At 31.1% G+C, this 10138-nt stretch overlaps 1 long non-coding RNA gene across 1 annotated transcript; it reads left to right on the forward strand.

The window, feature by feature from the left end:
* The first annotated feature begins 501 nt into the window (after positions 1-501).
* On the forward strand, positions 502-9560 carry LOC139426757 (uncharacterized). The gene is made up of 2 exons (XR_011637964.2): positions 502-610; positions 7747-9560. It is a non-coding gene; the product is annotated as an uncharacterized LOC139426757 (long non-coding RNA).
* Positions 9561-10138: the final 578 nt, after the last annotated feature.

The following is a 10138-nucleotide window of genomic DNA, read 5'->3' on the forward strand; positions in this document are numbered from 1 at the left end:
CATAATTCATAAAAACTTTAAAAAAATGTTTTACAATTTCGTTGAAACTATTGAGTATTTATATAAAATGTCTCTTAATATTCTTTAAATAAAAACTAGAACGACTTATACAATTTTATGGATCCACTGTATCCTAAATAAATTAACTTATATTAATTATAAATATAATTAAATAAAATTATTTTATTTTAAAAAGATTTTAAAATTCTTTCTGAAACACTAAAAGCTTTTTTTTAAAAAAATTTCACAACTAATATTTTATTATTTTATATTTTGTCTATCAGACTTTGCAAATTTTTTTTTTCACTAGTAGCTCTATAGTTGTTCAATGAATAGTGCAATTTTGGTAATTAGACGGTGTAGTTGTACCAAATAATGAGAAAAAAAAATGTTAGAAAAATGATTTCACCGCATTTTACGCCTCGAAGAATTATTGATTCCTGCTCATCTTCTAACTTCCAAGTCACGCACTGGAAAACTTTTAGGATTATTAAAGAGAAATGTGATTTAACGACACGCATGCGCAATGAAAAGCAAGCGCATTCAAATATGTGAAATAGTTGCATATAATTAAACTGCATATACCTTCCACAGTTTGATGTAATCATGGGTAAGAAATTCCTTTATTCTTTGAAAGTTTTAAATTCAATTCATTTAAGGAATAGTAATATATGGGTGATTCTTTCTAAACATGAGACAATTCGGACCAAAAAAGTTCTTCGAATTTAAAGTCTTCAAAATAATTTAAAATTTATTTTGTATACTTCTTTAGCTACACTTATTAATATCTTACAGGCAGCAGTGTAGTTTATTGACATTTGCTCGAGAAAAAAATAATAAAATAGAAATTCACCAAATCTTGAATGCCAGGAAAATGTCATATTAACTTAGAAGTTTAAAAAACAGTCATTTAAAGTTAATAGTAAGTAACTCAACTTAGGCCTTTATGTTAGATGGACCATAAATTGCTTAAATAATTTCTTTTTATCCACTGTAGGAAGAATCAAAAATCTTTTTTGTTGCTGATATTTACTGAATAAAATTGTGTATAATAATCAATCATTAGATAAATAAATAACTTTGATTACACTCAAGCATATTACAATCATACATAAACTTGGTATTAGGTTAATATTTGCTTTCCCTCCTTACAGTATTAGCAGTTAAAAAAAATTCTGGTAACACTTCAATGTTCTGGCACTCATGAGCCAAGAAAATGACAGCCAGGATAATGACAAATTCGCCATTTTATAGCATATAACTTTACTTTAATTTCATATTTTGGCCTAAGATGTTTATATTCTGCAAAAAACAACAGGATTTCTTAAAATAACTCAGATAAATCTATGTAGTTTATGTTATAAATGATTTCAAGAAGCCAGGAAAATGACAACACAAAAACCTACACACCTTGAAAAAATTTTTGAAATAGATTTTGAACCAGAAAATTGGTTCTTTATTCATGCAACAAGACATCTTCATATAGGAGGACATCTAATCAATCTATTAACATAAGATATTGATTGCTGGCTCTATCTATTTTGGTTATAAACCATTAAATAAAAGTAGCCAGGAAAATGACTGATTTTCTTGGGACAACCAAATTATTTACAGAAAAAATTATTTTAAACGAAGTTTTTGTAAATAATACCCTCTGCTTATATTCTAGAAATGCTTACACCGGTTGAGATAAAAATAATTAGATATTAAAAAATTTATGTGAAATTTTGAAGCTAGTTATTGTTGGAAACATTGTTTGGGACATACCAGGAAAATGACATTTTGAAGTTCAATTAAATTTTTTAACTATACAAAACAGTCAATGCTAGTGCAAAGTCATTTTAAAATGCTAACTGCAATGCTATTTATTAATTTTTTTTAAAAAAAAAGTTCTTTTAGTATTATATTATTAGATCTTGGAGCAAAGGACAGTGAATTGTCATATTTCGTGAGAATCACCCATATATATATATATATATATATATATATATATATATATATATATATATATATATATATATATATATATATATATATATATATATATATATATATATATATATATATATATATATATATAATATATGTGGGGACGGCATGAGTGGTCGTCTTTGAAAATGAGAGACACTGTACTTTAACAAAACATATATTAAACGCTAATAACATGTTTATCGCAATTTCGGTTTCATTGCCTTCGTACGAAATGTTTAGAATATTGGAAAGAGTTATAAGTTGGTTAAGAGTGAATTCTTTTTCAATATTTTTTAATTTATTTTGAAATTCTTCGCTGTCTAAAGTAAAATTGAAACCAGTAAAATTTCTTAATCGTTTTCTGTTTGAACGATCGCCTTCTACATCAAAAATAAATTTATGTAGAAGTCTTATTTTGTCTTTCGTAAAATTTTTCAATGCTTTGCTTACTTGCTTAATATCGTTAAAAATCATTTTTTGATTAATGAATAAAAGTCTAATAATAAATGTAGATGTCACAAATGTACAATACGTACCCCAATTGTAGTAGCAGAGATGAAATTCAAAAAAGAAACGAAAGTTTCATCACAACGCCATTCCGTCACTTACTTTCACAATAATGAAACCATTCGGCATCCAATTTTATCGCCAATATTTTTTTTTTTTTTTACTAGCAATTTTTTCTCAATCTAATTTCTGCACCATCAATTTGTTATTTGTTCTTGAAACCACTTCTGATTTTGTGGGGACGGCATGAGTGGTCGTCTTTGAAAATGAGAGACACTGTACTTTAACAAAACATATATTAAACGCTAAATTTACATAAAGATGGACGATAAACAAACACAGAAATAACACAAAATAAATGAGTTCGTCATCGTGAAGTTAAAAGAAAATCATCATTGCTACTCCTCTCTGGAATTCATCAGCGTCTCCTTTTTGGTTAGTTCCATTACGCGCTCCCGTGTCTCTCGTGTCTTAGGGAAATTCGCACGGGATCTAACTTGCAGCTTACATAATCTGGCATAATTTGATTGGATTTATAGCTAGATCAGCTTACAGCACAGGAACTGGCACTATAGATCGGAACTGGCACTACAGATAGGAACTGGCACTACATATATATATATTTCGAAGAAAATGCTTAGATCTATTTTATCAATTTTAATTAATAAGTAAATAAATAAATAATTTCTGAACTTCTAAGAATTAAAATAGTTATAAATAATACTAGTGGGCTGTGCCCCCTGCTCGCTAACGCTCGCCAACCCCCGAAAATTGCTACGCAATCTTATATGGTATGCTTCGCAAACAAAGCTCGCTTCGCTCGCTACTAACTTAAGGTCTGGTTTCTTAGGACAAGCGCCTTATCTGGGCGTCAGAGTGACGTCAACGTCCCGCTGACGCCAACAAAATACTGGTTTGTTAGCTCAAGGCCTGGTTTCTTAGAACTAGAGCCTTATCTGGGCGTCAGCGGAAAGTTGACGTAGAGCTGACGCCAAAAAAATACTTTTTTGTTAGCTCAGCGTGAGCAGTTGGTCCAACGCAGACATTATCTCTCATTGCGCATGCGTTAATAACGTAAACAAATATTTATTTTGAATTTATATTGATTTTGTTATTGTCGACCAGTGTTTTAGAGAGCAAATAATGACTTTGTCCAAGAAAAAACACATTATAGCTGAGCTAAATGAAGAGTGCTATGTTTAATGAAGAAGCTATGTTTAATGTCAAAATCAAAATCTTGGCTGATTTCAATGTGCTGTTGGATGTTGTCCGCCATTGCTTCTGTGGTTAACGTCACGTTGTAATCCAACTGCAGTTGAGTTGGACGGCAATTGTAGTTCAAGATGAGCGTTCGATGACGTATACTATCAAACTCACAAATGGACCAATCAAAGGTTAGCGCTGATTTCCAGCTGACGGCGTCCTGTCCTAAGAAACCAAGCCTTTAGGTACATTGCAAATGCACAAAATTCTAAGAATTCAAAACAATCATTCAAATCCATATAACAACTTTTTTTTAAAAAAAAAAATTACATCTTTTTAGTAAATACTGAGTCATTAAAATAAATTTGAATTCAAATAAATGACATGTAATTCGTTTAACCTATTAGAAATGTGCTATAGTATAAAATCTTAAGATAAAATTTCTAAAACTGATATCTCTTTAAAAAGGTTAAAATTTTGGCTGTAATTAAGTCTATTAAAAATTTAAATAAGAGAAATTACAATGGAAAAACCCTGCATAAACAAAACATTGAATTTCGGAAGAAATCTCGTTTGGTAAAAATGCTCTCTCTTGTCAAAAAATACAAAATAAACTGACCTCAAATAAAACTCCAAGGACTTCGAATCAAATAATTAAGGAAACTACTATCACGTTTAATATAAAAGGAAGATTTATTAACTAAACAATAAAATTACAGCATCGCAGTTCCAAAAAATAAATCTCACACTCACTCAAAAAAACAATTTACCTTCTAATTAGTCACCATAGCAACCACAAAACTCTTCTCGTTACCATCTATAAACTGATATATAATAAATAAATTATTTAACAAAAAATACGATGCGCATAAGCACATAATATTTTACACTCTGGTTATTTCCGTTTCCGTTTTTAGAAGCGCTATATGTTGAGCCACCCAATCTAGATTTGGCATGTGACATTTTTAGCGGCAATCATTGGTTGATTTTCTAGCGTTGCCATTCGGAGAGTTGTAATGAGGCTTTTTTTTATCGCCGTGTAAGAGAAATATATATATAGATTGTCAATATTTCAAACTACGTTTTAAATTTTTTTTTCGAAATGTAGTTCGAATAAGGATTTTAAAATGTCTAGCATGTTCTATAATACCATTCGTTTCCCGCCATATGTTTGTATACTATTCCAAAAAATATAATCGCTAACAGTTGTGAACTAGGTATTCTAAACAACCACCCTTAATGTATATTTTTAGAATCCTTGTCATAAATGAAGTAAAGAAATATACACATTATCGGTTGCAATATTCAACACTAGAAAGACTTAAAGGTGACCTGTGTGGGCTTTCTTGCTTTTTGTTATTCACTAATTCTAATAATTATTTACATCATGTAGCGTAATTTTCTGATTATTTCTCAAAATCGGGTATGTCGTTCAATGATGGTTATGAAATATGATTAGATCGAGCAGCAGAGCATCAGGGGACAGAACGTTCACTTCCCAATGAGGTGACCCAAGTTCGAATCCCGGCGGTGGCTGGTTGACACGAATTCTGCCTCCGACTGCACGGTCCACAGTTCTAAAGTAAAATATCCTCAGTGGTATTAGAAGTTCCTTGCTGTCGGGCTAACCGTGGGAGGGAGGCTTTCGTGGTTTTTCTTTCCATGTAACGCAAATGCGGATTAGTTACATTAAAAAGTCCTCCACTAAGGCTAGGTTCTCCTAACGTTGGATCCAGGAGCTCCTTTTTATTTCATAACCGTCGTTCAACAGCCGACCCAATTTTGAGTTCACGACTACTAACGTTGAACTCCGTAGCCTTGTAATTTTGAACCCAATCTAGAAGACAAGGGAATTCGTGGAACAAAAATTGGGAAAAAGCTTGCCTTCGTGGAGGAGTTTTTGATAGAACTAGCCCACGTTTGCGTTACACGGAGTGCAAAACCACGAAAACCACCCACGATTAGTCTGACGGATAGGGGACTCAAGCCCAGGATCGGTCTACCACTGATGATATTTTACGTCTGCACTGTGGTTCGTGCGAGCCAGATGCGGAATTTGCATCGACCAGACATCACTGGTATTTGATCCCGATTCACCTCATTGGAAGGCCAACGCTCTGTCCCCTGAGCTCACTATGGCTCCCAGGGTCTCCCTTGCCTTCTGGGTTCAGTTCAAAATTACAAGGTTACGGAGTTGAATACTGATAGCCGTAAATTCAGAATTGGGTCGACTGTTCATTACCGGTTATAAGGTAAAATATCATTATATTTATGTCCTAATTAGTTTTAGCCTTATAGTTTTATTAATTTGTTTTATAAATAGTTTAATAGTTTACAGTCTTAGCCTTATAGTTTTGCAAATAATTTTAGACTTTATGAGATTTCTAGCTCAACTTTATAGAAAATTGTAATTTTAGATACATCTGCAATAAATGAGCCTGTTCTACATAAAAAGCTAACTGCAAAGAAGGAATTCCACTTTAGATATTATGCCTTTTGATTATGAGCATTGTTCCATGCTCCAAGCATGTACATGTCATTTAAAAATCCTGCTAAAAATGAAACGAGAATTGTAATGTGTTAACGGATATGACAACACTATAAAAAAGAGAATTAACTGCAAAGGAAAAAGCAAAGGTAAATGAAATCATAGATGGTATAGGTGTCTGTATACCATCAATGAGCAAATGAGCTTCAAAAGAAGTGTGGTGTATTATGTATTATGAAAACTGTTAAAAAAATGAAGAAAAAAAAGAAGTTTAGTATAATATATTTTCAGTTTAATTGATTGAAAAGAAAAAGTGTTTCAGACCAATTTTATATTCTGCACTTACTATCTGATAAAGAGTAGAATCTCTATTATCTGAAAATAGAAGTATTATTGAAAGAAAAAAAACATGTTCCATTTAACCACACGTTTTCGTTATCCAAACAGAAAATAAAATTCTAAGGAATTCTAATCTTCAAGCTTCTATCATGTCTTTAAAAAATAATATTTTTACTATGTTTTTAGAATTTATATATACGAGTATATTTCCGTTTTTTTCCCGTTAGATCCCTGTTCTCGTTAAATAGGGTCACGTTATTATCGAGTGCGCCTGTAAATTATTGTCAATGTATGAAATGGCTGTATTCTATAGAATAGCTAGGCATTTTATTACATGTGCTCTTTATTACAAACTATCGGACTATGAGGATTATAATATATTGTGTAGAACGCCCGTAAAGTTTTCACTAGTTATTCTGTAGAGTGCCAGTGGTCTAGGCAATATGTGAAACATTACATGTTTTGTTTTATATTTTGCTGGTTTGTCATTAGTCATTCTATAGAATCAATAGGAAAAGTATACAAATATTACCCATGTAGCCGGTAACCGAATGGCTAATGTTATATTTTTCGTTTTCATTTGGTTGGCATAGAAAAGTTGATTTTCAATCTTTTTTCAAACTTGGTAGATATATTAGCATGCCATGCTTGTTTCCTTAAAAATTACATTAAGGCATAGAAGAACAAAAAAAGATAATTTTTTAGCTTTTATTGTAATGTTTTTTTTTTGTTTGTTTCAAATGCAACATTTTGTCCGTGTTGAAAACTTAATGATCACGCCGACTTTCACTTTTAAAGTGTTAAAAAAAGTATATAAAAGCCTGCAGAAATAAACCTTGTTTCAGTGATGGTCATAAAATCTAAAATAAACCTTGAGAAGGTGACTTTATCCTCGTTTTGAGAAGGCTTTTTCTAGTCTTGATTCACAAATGATGATCAATCCTTGATTTCAGAAGTTTTTTTGTTTGTTTTTTGAAGGCAGACTCAGTCTCAATATAAAAGGTTTATTCATGGAAGCTTAATGCAAATTTCATAGCTCGTAAACTAGCATATTAAGCTGGTATGGTTTATTTGCTAATTATTTCTAATCTTTGTTGTGATCATTGCTGCAAACATTAAAATTAACCTCACACTGCTCTCTGGGTAATCATATTTCCTACTTGGGAATTCTATACAATGCTGCATTTCCTGCAATAACGGTAATATATGTTCTAGTTATTTTGTTTTAATATCCACAGTTCCCAGGACGCCCACAGCCAGTGCCGCAGCTGTCAATTTCGGCATAGGGCTCACAATGGTTCTTGTTGGTTGCGTGATGCTTGGAATAGCTCTGACTCTTCTGTGCCTCAGCAAACCTGTTCCCTATGCAAGAGACGGTAGATACGACCAATTACTGATGTCTGTGTTGCCTGTAGATCCCAGGCACAAGAGAATGGTAGTTTTCCACCCAAAATGAAACACACAATATTGAACCTGGATATACGTCATTCTTTTGGATATATCATTCTTTTGGATATCCATTACTGGTAAAATATGTAAATGGTTCAATCTGTGTAAACGAAATGATTTTATTATATGAAGTCTGGATATTGTTTTCGCTCACTTATTACTGATAAGATATATGGTTTAATAAGTGTACAGCAATACGTTTAAGACAGGAAAAGAAATTTTCAATGAGCCAAAATTAGTTCAAAAAATTAAGAGTATATTTAATAACTCAGTAAGAAATATTTATAATGATAAACATTATTTAGACCGTTTAACATTTCGAAAATATCAAGCTTCATTACAGTGCACGGCTGTCCAACTGGCGGGCCGCCAACACACATTGTGCGGCCCGCCAACTTCTTATTCAGGCTGATCGGCCTCTGTTTTCCCATTAAAATGTAAGCAAATTGTTTTATAATCCTTCTGTTCCATTGTTTTATAATTAATAATTCAACTATTAATTATTATTGGTTATTGTATAAGAGGTTATTGTTCAACTTTTTCAAACTGCGGACCGCCAGGTGATCAGTGACCGGAATTCTGGCCCGTGGCCTCTTTGCAGTTGGACAGCCCTGTTATAGTGCATTCAAGTTAAACTTGCTTCCACAACCTTACTAAATTTTTAAATTTTTTTCCCCGAAGATCTATTAAGTATTTTTGTCTATGCAACGAGAAAATAATTAATAGCTTTTAATTTAATGATTATATTTTCTTGTTCTGACATGTAATCTTAATAGTATTCTGATTTCAACAAAATTAGGAAATATTCAACAAAAAACGTATTTTCTTTGAATAAGTATACTTTTTCCCCCCGCTGTATTCGGATTTTTCAAATCGACATCGTCATAGTGGATCGAGTGTTGCTATCATGGCGCAAACATCATGGATCGATATCTTTGAGAAAAGCGTAACGTCTAGAGTTTGATGAAAAGACGGTATGAAATTTGTTTTATAATTTGGTATTTTGGAGTAAAATTCAGAATTTTTAAGTAAAACAAAATTCATTCATAATACTTTTCATAATGATTGATCTAATAAATTTAAGTTTGATCTTAAGTGAATGATAACGTAATATTTCTACCTAAAAATTGTTTGCAGTGTTTTTCAGGCTTTTTTTTAGAAACATAAACGGTGGTGTCAGAGTGGGTATTTCTAGATTTTAAAAAGTACATAAAAGCGTTTCAGCGACTTCTTACCTCCATTTTGCGAATTGTTAATTTAAAGTAAAATATTTCCCTTTTTGAGTTATGCAAAAATAAATGTTGCCTTATGCAAAATAGTTGCATTTTTTTTTCTCAAATTATTCGTACAGAATACCTGCTTTACGTTTACCCCATAATAATTAGAAACATATAATGAATTAAACTAATCCTCTTGCCTGCTGTGTCATTACTAATGCTTATCACTTTACGTTGAAGTTGTTTCCCTTGTAATTAAGTAAATATTAAGAGTGCTCAGATTATTAAAAGTAAATTTGTTCAAAATCTGTATTACTTACCATACCTTTTATTATGGACACTGTATCTTGGTAATTGCTTTTAAAGGAAATAAAATTTTTTTGAAATATGGCTTTTTTTATGGACGTTCAGATTGGTATAGTCCTTTTAAATGCGACTGCACTTTTCAATATTGGTATGAACTATTTAAACATGTATTTTTAATAATTTATGTAATTATCATTGGCTTTATGATTAAATTTATATTTCATTTCATCGAATTAATAATTTCATTCTGAATAATTTATAACCTCTTTAATGTTTTTTCACAAAAAGAAAATATTCAAATTTTGTAAACCAATATAAAAACACTTCGTTGCACGAATATCTACGAAGTAAATTGTATGGTTTAAAAAGTCTGTTTTATCATTTAAAGCTTCTAAAAAACAAAATTCAAGTGAATTAACTGAAAAAAAATCTGCAGATTTTTTTTTACTATAATCTATTACGATCTATTTTAGATCATAGAATCCATGAATAAAATTATTTTTCTTCTTTTTTTTTGCCGTTTCAATTGCAATCATCTAATTTAATACATAGGCTAAGTGCAAAAAAATATTTCTTTACTGGAAATGAATTGAAGTATTCATAATGTCTAAATTAAAACTCATTTTTATAAAAGCAAATACTCTGTAATTAAAGTATT

This window comes from Parasteatoda tepidariorum, chromosome 9, assembly GCF_982258835.1.
Source record: "Parasteatoda tepidariorum strain Cologne lab strain chromosome 9, Ptep-v5.0, whole genome shotgun sequence".
Classification (NCBI taxonomy): domain Eukaryota; kingdom Metazoa; phylum Arthropoda; class Arachnida; order Araneae; family Theridiidae; genus Parasteatoda; species Parasteatoda tepidariorum.